Source organism: Sus scrofa, chromosome 1, assembly GCF_054392235.1.
Source record: "Sus scrofa isolate SSC_HxYL_T2T_F1_AM1 chromosome 1, Sscrofa_HxYL_maternal_Yorkshire_Landrace_v2.0, whole genome shotgun sequence".
NCBI lineage: Eukaryota > Metazoa > Chordata > Mammalia > Artiodactyla > Suidae > Sus > Sus scrofa.
Window position 1 is genome coordinate 129,422,933 of NC_139383.1, and position 11,983 is coordinate 129,434,915.

Consider the following 11,983-nt stretch of genomic DNA (forward strand, 5'->3'; position numbering starts at 1 on the left):
GCCATAAAAAAAAAAAATCAAACAAGAAAAGCCAGCAGGCCCTCTTCTGCCTCAGGACGTTTGCACTTGCTTTTTCTCTTCTCAGAATTTTCTTCCTCCAGATAGTCCTAGGGATTAATCCCTTACACAGATCATATCTTTTCTAAGAATTCATGGTTTCCATGGGTGCCCAGGAAAACAGACTCTGAAATGGAGATTCACATGCAGGAAATTTTTAGGATATGCTTTTGAATCAGCATGTATGGAAATGAAAAAAATGTGAAGGATTTGACAGAGGGAGAAAGCGAGCCAGTGGAAACTTTAGTCAACCCTACAAGGAGGTCTAAAGTGAGATGATTCTTCAGAGCTGTCCTCAGTTTGGGCAAGAGGTGTAGTCCTTTACACTCTGTGTAGATCAGTCATTGTGTGCAGGTCTTCCCAGGAAGGGGTCATGACCTTGGATGAAGTGGTTCTTTTCAGTATCTGGGGGACTAAGATTTTCAGTCCTGAAGTGGGACCTGAGCAGTGCATCCCAAGATTTACTGCATACAACCTGACCCCCCGTTGTTTAAAATTGTAACCCCTGTATCCTCTCTCCTTTTCCCCCATTGCACTTACTACCTCATGTACTGTATAATGCACTCATTGATTTTATTTATTATCTGTCTCCCCCGACTAGACTGTGAGATTTTTGTGGACAGGGATTTTTGTCTATATACTTTTTTTTTTTCATTGCTCAATTTCAATCATCTAGAATAGTGTCTGGCACATACTAAGTGCTCAACACATATTGATGCCTGGAATATGCTTTAAAACCCCAGGGGAAGAAGTTCCTGTCGTGGCACAGCAGAAAGAAATCTGACTAGGAACGATGAGGTTGCGGGTTCAATCCCTGGCCTTGCTCAGTGGGTTAAGGATCCAGCCTTGCCGTGAGGTGCCATGTAGGTCGCAGATGCCGCTGGGATCTGGTGTTGCTGTGGCTGAGGCATAGGCCGGTAGCTACAGCTCTGATTCACCCCCTAGCCTCAGAAACTCCACATACCTCAGGTGCACCCCCCCCCACTAAAAAAAAAAAACCCAGGGGAACAATACAGCTAGATAAATAGAAAAAATCAGATTGCTCATTAGTTAATCATGATTGAATCAAGGGAATGAGTACATGTACATAGATTCAACATACCATCCTCTTTAATTTTGCATGTGCTTGAAATTTTTCAGAAAAAAAAAGCTTTAAAAGAAAAAGTTTATTTTATATTTACTGCTCATCAGACAGACAGAAGTAAGAGAGGTTGTTTTTCTTTTTCCTTTCTCCCAAAGGCATTCTGAAAATACAATTAAATGTTTTCCTCAGTAGAAAAGAAAATCAATAACTTCACTCTGGTGCTCCTAAGCCCATCCTCCAGCTATCCTTTGTAGGCATGCTGCTGCCATGGGAACCCCAGGCGACTTAGCAGCTACTGCCCCTGCAGGGTTAGTGGTACCATTTCAGTTTCTTCCTCCTAGGCTGTCAACATTTTACAAACATTGGAGAATTAGGCCAGCATTTCTTGCTGGACACTGAATAGATACAATTAGACAGGATGCATGCATTCTGAAAACTAAAAGTGATAACTGGACTGCCCCTCCTATCAGTCATGGAACAGTGGACAGGAGGAGGCTGTGGGAGAATGGAGGGTATGTTTACCCACCAAGGAAAGCTGTTCCCTCTTCTCTGCTGCCTCTCCTCCAAACAAATACCTAAGAAAGGCCCTGCATGATATGATTCCTGTAGCCTCTCTGACCTCATTTCTTTCCACTCACCCCCAAGCCCCAGAGCTCCAGCTACACTGGCCTCTACTATCCCTGGCATTGCTAGACATGCCCTTGCTTTGCAGTAACTTCCTCCTCTGCCTGGAATAGCCTCCATATGGCTCATTTCTTCTTATATTATTTTATTTTTTAGGTATAGTTGATTTACAATCATAGTACCATTTTCTGCTATACATATACATATATATATGTATATGTATATGTATAACCAAGTCATACATATTTATGCATTCTTTTTCTTATTTTCCATCATGGTCTATCCCAGGAGATTGGATATTGCTCCCTGTGCCATACAGTAGGACCCTATTGCTTATCCATTCTAAGCATAATAGTTTGCACTAACCCTAAACCCTCCAGTCCAACTCTTTCCCTTCCCCCTCTCCTTTGGCAACAGACAAGTCTGTTGTCTATGTCTGTGAGTCTGTTTCTGTTTTGTAGATAGGTTCGTTTGTGCCATATTTTAGACTCCACATATTAGTGATATCACATGTTATTTGTCTTTCTCTTTCTGACTTACTTCACGTAGTATGAGAATCCTTAATTGCATCCATGTTGCTGTGAATGGCATTATTTCATTCTTTTTTATGACTAATTTTCCATTGTATATATGTACCACATCTTTTTTTTGTTTTGTTTTGTTTTTTCTAGGGCCGTACCCATGGCATATGGTGGTTCCCAGGCTAGGGGTCTAATCGGAGCTGTAGCCACCACCCTCACCACAGCCACAGCAACGCAGGATCCGAGCCACAGTCTGTGAGCTAGACTACAGCTCATGGCAACACCGGATCCTTAAACCACTGAGAGAGGCCAGGGATTGAACCCGCAACCTCATGGTTCCTAGTTAACCACTGAGCCATGGAGGGAACTCCTATACCACATCTTCTTAATCCATTTATCTGAAGATGGACATTTAGATTGTTTCCATTTCTTGGCTATTTCGGGTAGTACATCAATGAATATAGGGGTGCATTATCTTTTTGAATTATAGTTTCATCTGGATATATGCCTAGGAGTAGGATTGCTGGATCACATGGTAGTTCTATTTCACTTTTCTGAGGAATCTCTGTGCTATTCTCCATAGTGGTTATACCAATTTACCTTCCCACCAACAGTGTAGGAGGGTTCCCTTTTCTCCACACCCTCTCTAGCATATGTTATTTGTATACTTATTAATGATGGCCATTCTGAGTGGTGTGAGGTGGTATGGTAACTTACTGTAGTTTTGATTTGCATTTCTCTAATAATTAGTGATGTCGAACATTTTTTCAAGTGCCTACTAGCTAATTGTGTGTCTTTGGAGAAATCTCTATTCAGGTCTTCTGCCCATTTTTCAATTGGATTGTTTGGGTTTTTTTGTTGCTGCTGTTGTGGAGACGTATGAGTTATTTGCATATTTTGGAGATTAAGCCCTTATTGGTTGCACTGTTTGCAACTATATTCTCCCATTCTATAAGTTGTCTTTTCCTTTTTTTTTTTTTTAATGGTTTCCTTTGCTGTGCAAAAGCTTTTAAGTTTGATTAGGGCCCATTTGCTCACACGCTCTCTCTCTCTCTCTCTTTTTTTTTTTTTTTTTTTTTTGCTTTTTAGGGCACTTACAGCATATGGAGGTTCCCAGGCTAGAGTTCCAATCGGAGCTATAGCTGCCAGCCTACACCACAGTCACAGCAACATCATATCCGAGCCACGTCTGTGACTTACACCACAGCTCATGGTGACACTGGAGCCATAACCCACTGAGGGGGGCCAGGGATCAAATCCAAAACCTCATGATTCTTAGTTGGATTCATTTCCTCTGCATCACAATGGGAACTCCCTACTTATTTTTGTTTTTATTTCTATTGCATATGGCTCATTTTTTCACCTCCTCCAAACCTTAGCTCAATGTCACCTTTTCTGTGATTGAATTATTTAAAATTGTACCCACTTCTGCCACCCCTGTAGTCCCTACCCTATTACCTTGCTCTACTTTTTCATTATTCCTTGCCACTTTTCTCTTTCAAACATGCTATGTAATTTTTATTCTGTCTATTCTGAGTGCCTATAATAGTGCCTGGAAGATAAATATTTATTGAAAACATTGAGCGAATGAATGAATGAAAGGAGCTCAGAGTTCTGAGTGACCATACATTCAATATTTGCAAGTGAGTCTGGTTTAACTCTGTACCTGTCAGTATGTCTCTGCTTCCCTTCCTCTTGCCCTCTATCTCCATTCCTCCTCTTCATAATTTAAAGCAACCAGAGTGATCTTTAAAAACTATAAAAGGTAAGGGTGGGGCTTGGGCAAAGCAACATGGAGAGGTGCCATCCCCCGTGCCAGGTCACAGATGGGAGACACTGCCACCCAAGGCCTGGGCCTGGTATGAGCTGTCCAAGAGGGTGAGCTGATGGGACAGTGGCCTTCGGTAGAGGATGCAGCCAACAGAAGACAGTCTAACAGCAAGGGAGCCAAGGAAACAAATCTCCCAGCTCTCCTCTCCTATCTTCCAGTCATATCCTACAAGTGGCCCCAGTGGCTGAACTCGACAAGAAACCAGAGGGCAAGGGAGCACTGAGGCAGTCAAACTTCTTAGGCACAGGGCAGGGTGAACAGTGAGTCTTGGGGGCAAGGCAGGGAGGGCAGGGAGAAGATTGAAAATAGCCACTTTTTCCTTTCTTTCATATTGCTGCACTCCACTCCACTCCCTTCATATCATTCCCAGAATATGACAGGCTTTACCTCAAAACAGCATTTTTTTTCTTTCTTTTTTGGGCCGCACCTGCAGCATATGGAAATTCCCAGGCTAGGGGGCGAATCAGAGCTACAGCTCTCAGCCTTCACTGCAGCCACAGCAACATAGGATCTGAGCTGCATCTCCAACCTACACCACAGCCCACGGCAATGCTGGATCCCTAACCAACCGAGCGAGGCCAAGGATGAAACCCACATCCTCATGGCTCCTAGTCGGGTTCATTAACTGCTGAGCCGTGAAGGGAGCTCTAACACAGGACTTTTGCACTGGCTTCTGTTTGAAACGCTCCTTCATGTACCCAGCTGCATCTCATCCTGATAAACGTCCCCTCCTCTGTCAGACCTGCCCTGATGAGTGTCCTCACTCTGTTATCTTCTGTTTTATCATATATTTCTTTCTCTCTTAGCATGTATCACAACTTTTAATAAATATTTTCTATTGTCCATCTCATCCTCCAAACAATACAATCTCTCTAAGAGCAAGAACTTTGTTATTTATTTATTTTTTTTAATTCCAACACCCGGAACAAAGTCTGGCATCTAGGAGGTGCTCAACAAATATTTTTTAAAGTAATGAAGAGATAAATAACCAAGAAAATTCTAAAGGAAAATGAAGGGGAATTTCCAATAGATATTAAATTATAAAGGTACAGTAACTAGAACATTTTGACTCTGGCACAGGAATAGGATGCCATAGTCCAGAAATAGAACCACTGCAATAGCATCCTGTTTTTCCTGCAATATGGTCATTTACTGTATGATAAAAGTGGCACTTAAAATCAATGGGGAAAATATAATTAACCCATAAATGATGGTATTACTGGCTAGCATTTTTAAAATGATGGATGTTTTCCTTACATCTTCATTGAAATTAGTTGTATATAGATCAAAGATTTAAATATGAAAACATGAAAAATCATGTGAATACCTTTATGATCTTGAGAAGAGAAATGCTATTCTAAACATTGTAGACAAAACAGAAAACATAAAGGAAAAGTATGACAACATCAACCACCTAAATTTTTATTTTCTTAAAAATGGCAACGTGTTATAATGAGTTTGAAAAACTGTGAAAAATATTTAACAAAAATTAGTCTCCATTATATCTAAAAAGTTCTTAATAGTCAATAATAGAAGAGTCTAAAAGAAAAATGGGCAAAGGACACAAACAAATTAAAAAAATATCAAGAAAATTCAATAAATATTTAGAAAAAATGTTCAATACCAATAATCAAAAATGCAAGTAAAATGACTATAAAATATTACCTTTTAATCGAGGTATAGCTGATTTATAATATTAGCTTCAGATATGCAACATAGCGATTCAAAAATTTTATAAATTTACTCCATCTATATTTATTATAAAATATTGGCTATATTCCCTGTGCTGTAAGATACAGGTTGTAGCTTATTTTATACTAGAAACTAGAAAATCACTACTTTGGGTTTTTTTCCACATTTTATTTTTTATTGTATTTTTCTGGACAGTTAACACAGGTATTTAAAATCATTCAAAAATCATTGGAAAATCACCACTTTGCAACCTCACTGGGAACTACTTTGCCCAGGGTTTCCCCCCTCTCAGGAGTGGCCTACAGCCAACGACTACTTCAAGAGAATGTACAAATGCCTGGCCCCCTTCTCTTAATTCAAGACACCTGATAAGAACCCTCCTGGCCCCAGAGCCAGGGACAGGCTATGCTGAGGTCTCAGCAACAGCTACACTGCAGCCAGCTTCTCCTTCTGCCCAATGCTGCCTCCTTCTCTTAATAGGTGTGGCTCCTAAAAACAGTCCCCAGTGACACTTCTGCACTCAACTCTACATTGAGTCTATTTTCATAGAATTCTAGAAGGTGAAGGAAATAGGGTGATATAATAGAGAACAGGCAAAACAACATCAGGTGGGGTAAGGGAAGGAAGGAAGACTTCCTTTAGAGGTAGCATTTCATCTGAGACCTGAAGGTAGAGAAACCAGTCAGGCAAAGAGCCTAGGAAATTTCCAATCAGAGGGATGAGCATGTGTAAAGCGCCAGAGGTGGGAGGGAGCTTGGTGAGTTTAAGAAACAGAAAGGAGAAGTTCCCATTGTGGCTCAGTGGTTAACGAACCCGACTAGGAACCATGAGGTTGCAGGTTTGATCCCTGGCCTCGCTCAGTGGTTTAATTAAGGATCCGGCCTTGCCATGACCTGTGGTGTGGGTAGCAGACTTGGCTCAGATCTCACGTTGCTGTGGCTGTGGCCGGCAGCTGTAGGTCCAATTCTTCCCCTAGCCTGGGAAATTCCACCCTCGGCCCTAAAAAGAAAAGAAACAGAAAGGAGGCCAGTGTGGCCAGACTGTAGCAGAGTGAGCAAGTAGGAAAGTGCCAAGAGATGAGGCTGAAGACATTGGCAGCAATCAGGTTATTCAAGGTCTTGCAGGGCAAAGCAAGAAGTGTGTCTTTCATTCTCAAAAGTATACGAAGGTTTACAGGGTGTTTAAGTCAAAAAGATCCAAAAATCTGTTAACCACCTTGAGAAACTAGTTAGCTCCAGCTGCACCAAAGGGCCCCACAGAATTCACAGGAGTCACTCCTTTAAACATTGACCCTTGTTTCATATCCAAAGGTTATTTTAGAGAAAGAGGAGCCATCATTGAAGCTGATAGAATGAGCTTGGTTACTCGCAGGGTTGTGTGATATGGAGATGGAATTTTCAAGCACCAAATCCCTGTGTCTTTAATCCTTTCTTACAGTACTTTTACCCTAGCCAGCACTGAATGTGTCTGTTCCTCACCAGATGATGTGCAATTTTAGTTACCATAATTCTGCAAATGTGGTAATTCTGCAGAAGACTTTCTTCAGAAGAACTAGAAATGAACAATTAAAGGTCATTTTATTTTTTCTGTAAATGGTCTAGACCATTCTAATTAGAAAAATCCACATCTGGTTGTTGGCTCAAACTAGAGTTGTAATCTCCCAGCAGGATTTGTTCGGTTTTATTTATTTATTTATGGTATAATTGACATATAACACTATATTAGTTTCAGGTGCATGATATAATGATTCAATGTTTGTATACATTGCAAAATGATCACCAAAATAAGTGTAGTTTACATTCACCATCATGCACAGTTACAGAATTTTTTCTTGTAATGAGAAATTTTAAGATTTACCATCTTAACAACTTTCAAATATTATTAATTATAGTCTCTATGCTGTACATTACATCCCAGTGATGTATTTATTTTAGAACTGGAAGTTTGTACCTTTGACTCCCTTTACCAATTTTACCTACCCCGCCCTCACTTCTGCCAACTACCAATCTGCTCTCTGAATCTACAAGCTTTGTTTTTTTGGGGAGGGGGCTGTGAGGGGTTGGGTTTTGTTTTTTGTTTTTGGCCACAGTGTGCAGTGGCTTGATGTGTGATTTCAGTTCCTAGACCAGGGACTGAACTTGGGCCACAGCAGTGCAAGCGCTGAATCCTAACCACTAGACCACCATGGAACTCCATCTATGAGCTTGGTTGTGGCTGTTGTTGTTCTTACTGTTTTAAGATTCCACGTAAAAGTAAGATCACACCATGTTCATCTTTCTTTATCTGACTTATTTCCCTCAGCATAATTCCCTCAATGCCCATCCATATTATCACAAATGCCAAGATTTCATTCTTTTTTATGGCAAATAATATTCCTCCGTGTGTGTGTGTGTGTTCTTTATCCATTCATTTGTTGATGGACACTTCAAGTTATTTCCGTATCTTGACTACTGTAAATAATGCTGCAATGAACATGGGGGTCCATATATTTTTTCCGGTCATTATTTTTGTTTTCTTCAGATGAATAGTTAGAAGTGGAGTGTTAGATCATATGATAATTCTCTTTATGATTTTTAAGGGATCCCACTATTGTTTTCCAAAGTGGCTACACCAATTTGCATTTCCACTGACAGTGCATAAGGGCTGGCTTTATACCACACTCTTGCCAAGGCTTGCTGTCTCTTGTCTTTTTGATAACAAATATTCTAACAGGTTTGAGGTGTTATCTCATTTCAGTTTTGATTTGCATTTCCCTGGTGAATGATGATGTTGAGCATCTTTTCATGTGCCTTTTGGCCATCTATATGTCTTCTTTGGAAAAATGTCTTTTCAGATCCCATGTCCACTTTCTCTCTCTCTCTCTCTCTCTTTTTTTTTTTTTTTTTTTTTGCTTTTTAAGGCCTCCCCCGTGGCATATGGAAGTTCCCAGGCTAGGGGTTGAATTGGAGCTGCAGCTGCCTGCCTATGCCACAGCCACAACAATGCCAGATCCAAGCCACATCTTCGACCTATACCACAGCTCATGGCAACACCAGATCCTTAATACACTGAGCAAGGCCAGGGATTGAACCTGCCTCCTCATGGATACTAGTCAGGTTCATTACCTCTGAGCCACTGTGGGAACTCCTTAATATGAAAAAAAAATTGAATGCAATTTATAACATCCAAAAAAAGTCAAATGTCTAGGAATATATCTAGTGAAATGTGTAAGATCTCTCTGCTGGAACTGTAGTACATTGCAGAGAGGAATTTTATTTTATTTATTTATTTATTTTTAAATTTTTTGTCTTTTTGCTATTTCTTGGGCCGCTCCCATGGCATATGGAGGTTCCCAGGCTAGGGGTCGAATTGGAGCTGTAGCCACCGGCCCACGCCAGAGCTAAAGCAACACGGGATCCGAGCCACGTCTGCAACCTACACCACAGCTCACGGCAACACCGGATTGTTAACCCACTGAGCAAGGGCAGGGACCGAACCCGGAAACTCATGGTTCCTAGTCGGATTCGTTAACCACTGTGCCACGACGGGAACTCCAAGAGAGAGGAATTTTAAAAGACCTAAATAAATGGAGAATAGTTATATTCATGTATTAGAAGAATTAGTATTGTTAAGGTATCCATTCTCCCCAGATTGACATATAGATTCAATGCAGTCCTAATCAAAATCCCAGCAGGCTCTTTTGAAGAAATTGATAAGCCTAGCCTAAAATTTATTTGGAAATGCAAAAGAAGCTAATAACCAAAACCTTGAAAAAAACAAAGTTGGAGTTATTACACTACCTGTGTTTGAGACGCACCATAAAGTTATATAATCACGACAGTGTGCTATTGACTTAAGCATAGATAAATGTCAATGGAAGAGGATACAGAATCCAGTAAAAGACCCAAGGTGTCAAGTCAATTCAATAAAAATATGAAAGTCTTTTTAAAAAATGGCACTGAAACAACTAGATGAGAGTATCAAAAAAAATTAAATCTTAACACTTCATACTCAATACATAAAAAATTAATTCAAAATGAATAATAGACCATATGGTAAAATCTATAACTACAAAAGCTTTTAGAGCTTCATTGTTTAATACAGAAGCCTCTAGCTATGGAGTTCCCATCGTGGTGCAGTGGTTAATGAATCCAACTAGGAACCATGAGGTTGCAGGTTTGATCCCTGGCCTCACTCAGTGGGTTAAAGATCCAGTGTTGCTGTGGCTGTGGCATAGGCCAATGGCTACAGCTCCGATTAGACCCCTAGCCTAGGAACCTCCATATGCTGCGGGTGTGGCCCTAGAAAAGACAAAAAAAAAAAAAAAAAAAAAAAAGGAAAAAAAAAAGAAAAAAAAAAGAAGACCCTAAGTACATGTGATTATTGACTACTCAAAATGTGGTTTTAGTCCAAATGATCTGTGCTATAAATGTAAAACACACACTAGATTTCAAAGACTCTAAATGAGAAAAAAGTAAAAATTGCCGTCAAATTTCATATTGATTACATACTGAAATGATAATATATTGGATATAATAGGTTGAGTAGAATATGTTATTAAAATTATACAATTTGCTTTGTTTTACCTTTAAAAAAAAGGAGACTACTAGGACATTTATAATTATAAATATGCTGTCCAGAAGCAAAGACACCCTTGTAGCACTGAACACACCTAATCCTCAAGCCTTGGTTTCTAATACCACTCTTTAGTAAAAGGATCCAGGGCTCCCTGGAGAATTAAAGAATTCTAAAACTGGGGCAGGAAGCAAAACAAGTCTAGATCCTGTCATAGCAATAGAGAGTACTAAAACGCTCAAAACAAATAAAGGAAAATTCTACATTGATGGTATACACCAAAGGGACAGGGGAGCCAACTGAAAGAGCTCCCAATGGCCAAACCAGCAACAATTTAAGCAGGGAAAAAAAAAAAAAGAGTAGTATTGGGTTATAATTCAAAGTATAAAATAAATATCCATCAGTTCATATTGATATAAATAAAGATTAACTGAAAAACTAAATAAATGTGAGAGAAGAGACAAATTCCTCTCGCAGAAGAATTCAATATAATTTATGTAAATACTCCACCTTCAAGGAGGAGGAGCCTAATTCCCTGCTCCTTAGGTATGTGCTGCACATATTAATTTATAGAGAGTATATTATTTGGTCATAAAAAGGTGTGATGTACTGACATAAAAACATGGGAAAACCCTTGAGATATCATGCTAAGTCAAAGAAGTCAGACTCAAAATATCATGTGCCATTTATGTTCTACGCTTTGAAACAAAGCCTCATAGGCAAAACCGTCAGTGAACAGCAGTGAACAAAATCTACAAAGATCCTGCCTTCATGGATCTTACAGTCAAGAGGAAAGAGTATATAAACATAGAAGATAAGCAGAGTTTACATTGTTAGAAAGTAACAGGTGCTTAGGAGAAAAAATAAAGCAGGAAGAGGGATATGATGTTTAGAGGTGGGATTGAAAGGCCTCAGTCAAAAGGTGATTTTAGTGTAAACACCTGGGAAGGAAACAATGAAGATAGCCCTGGACATACCAAGGGGCACCTCCCAAGGAAAGAGTAAATGAAAAGGGCCTGGATGGGATCATACCTGTTGTACTCCAGGATGGCAGAGGCCACTGTGGCCACAGTAGAGTGTGGAAGCCAGAGAAGAGTAGAAGGGAATGGAATGAAGTCAGAGAGTTAGTAAAGATCAGATCCTGCAGGTCATGGTAAGGAGTTGGGGTTTTGTTCCAAACAATAGGGGAACCATTACAAAGTTTTGAGCAGAGAAGTGACAGAATCTGCCTTGCTGTTTTAAAATAAAAGGATTTCCCCCCCTAAAAAAAGGAGTTCTCTGGTGGCTCAGCAGGTTAAGGATCCAACATTGTCACTGCTATGGCTTGGGTTGCTGCTATGGCACAGGTTTGATTCCTGGCCCTGGAATTTCTGCATATTGAGGGCATGGCCCCCCAAAAATAAGAAAAAATAAATTTAAAAAAATCAAAGGATCACTTCACCTGCCATTTTGAGAACATACTGAAGTGGGGAAAAAATAGATAGAGGAGAAAGATTAAGGCTGTTGTAGAGAGCCCATGGTGGCCTGTACCAGGGTTGTAGCAGTGGAAGTTATGAAAAAATGATCACATTCTGGATGTATTTAGGGTGGAGCCAAAATAATTTGGCGATTAACCAGATA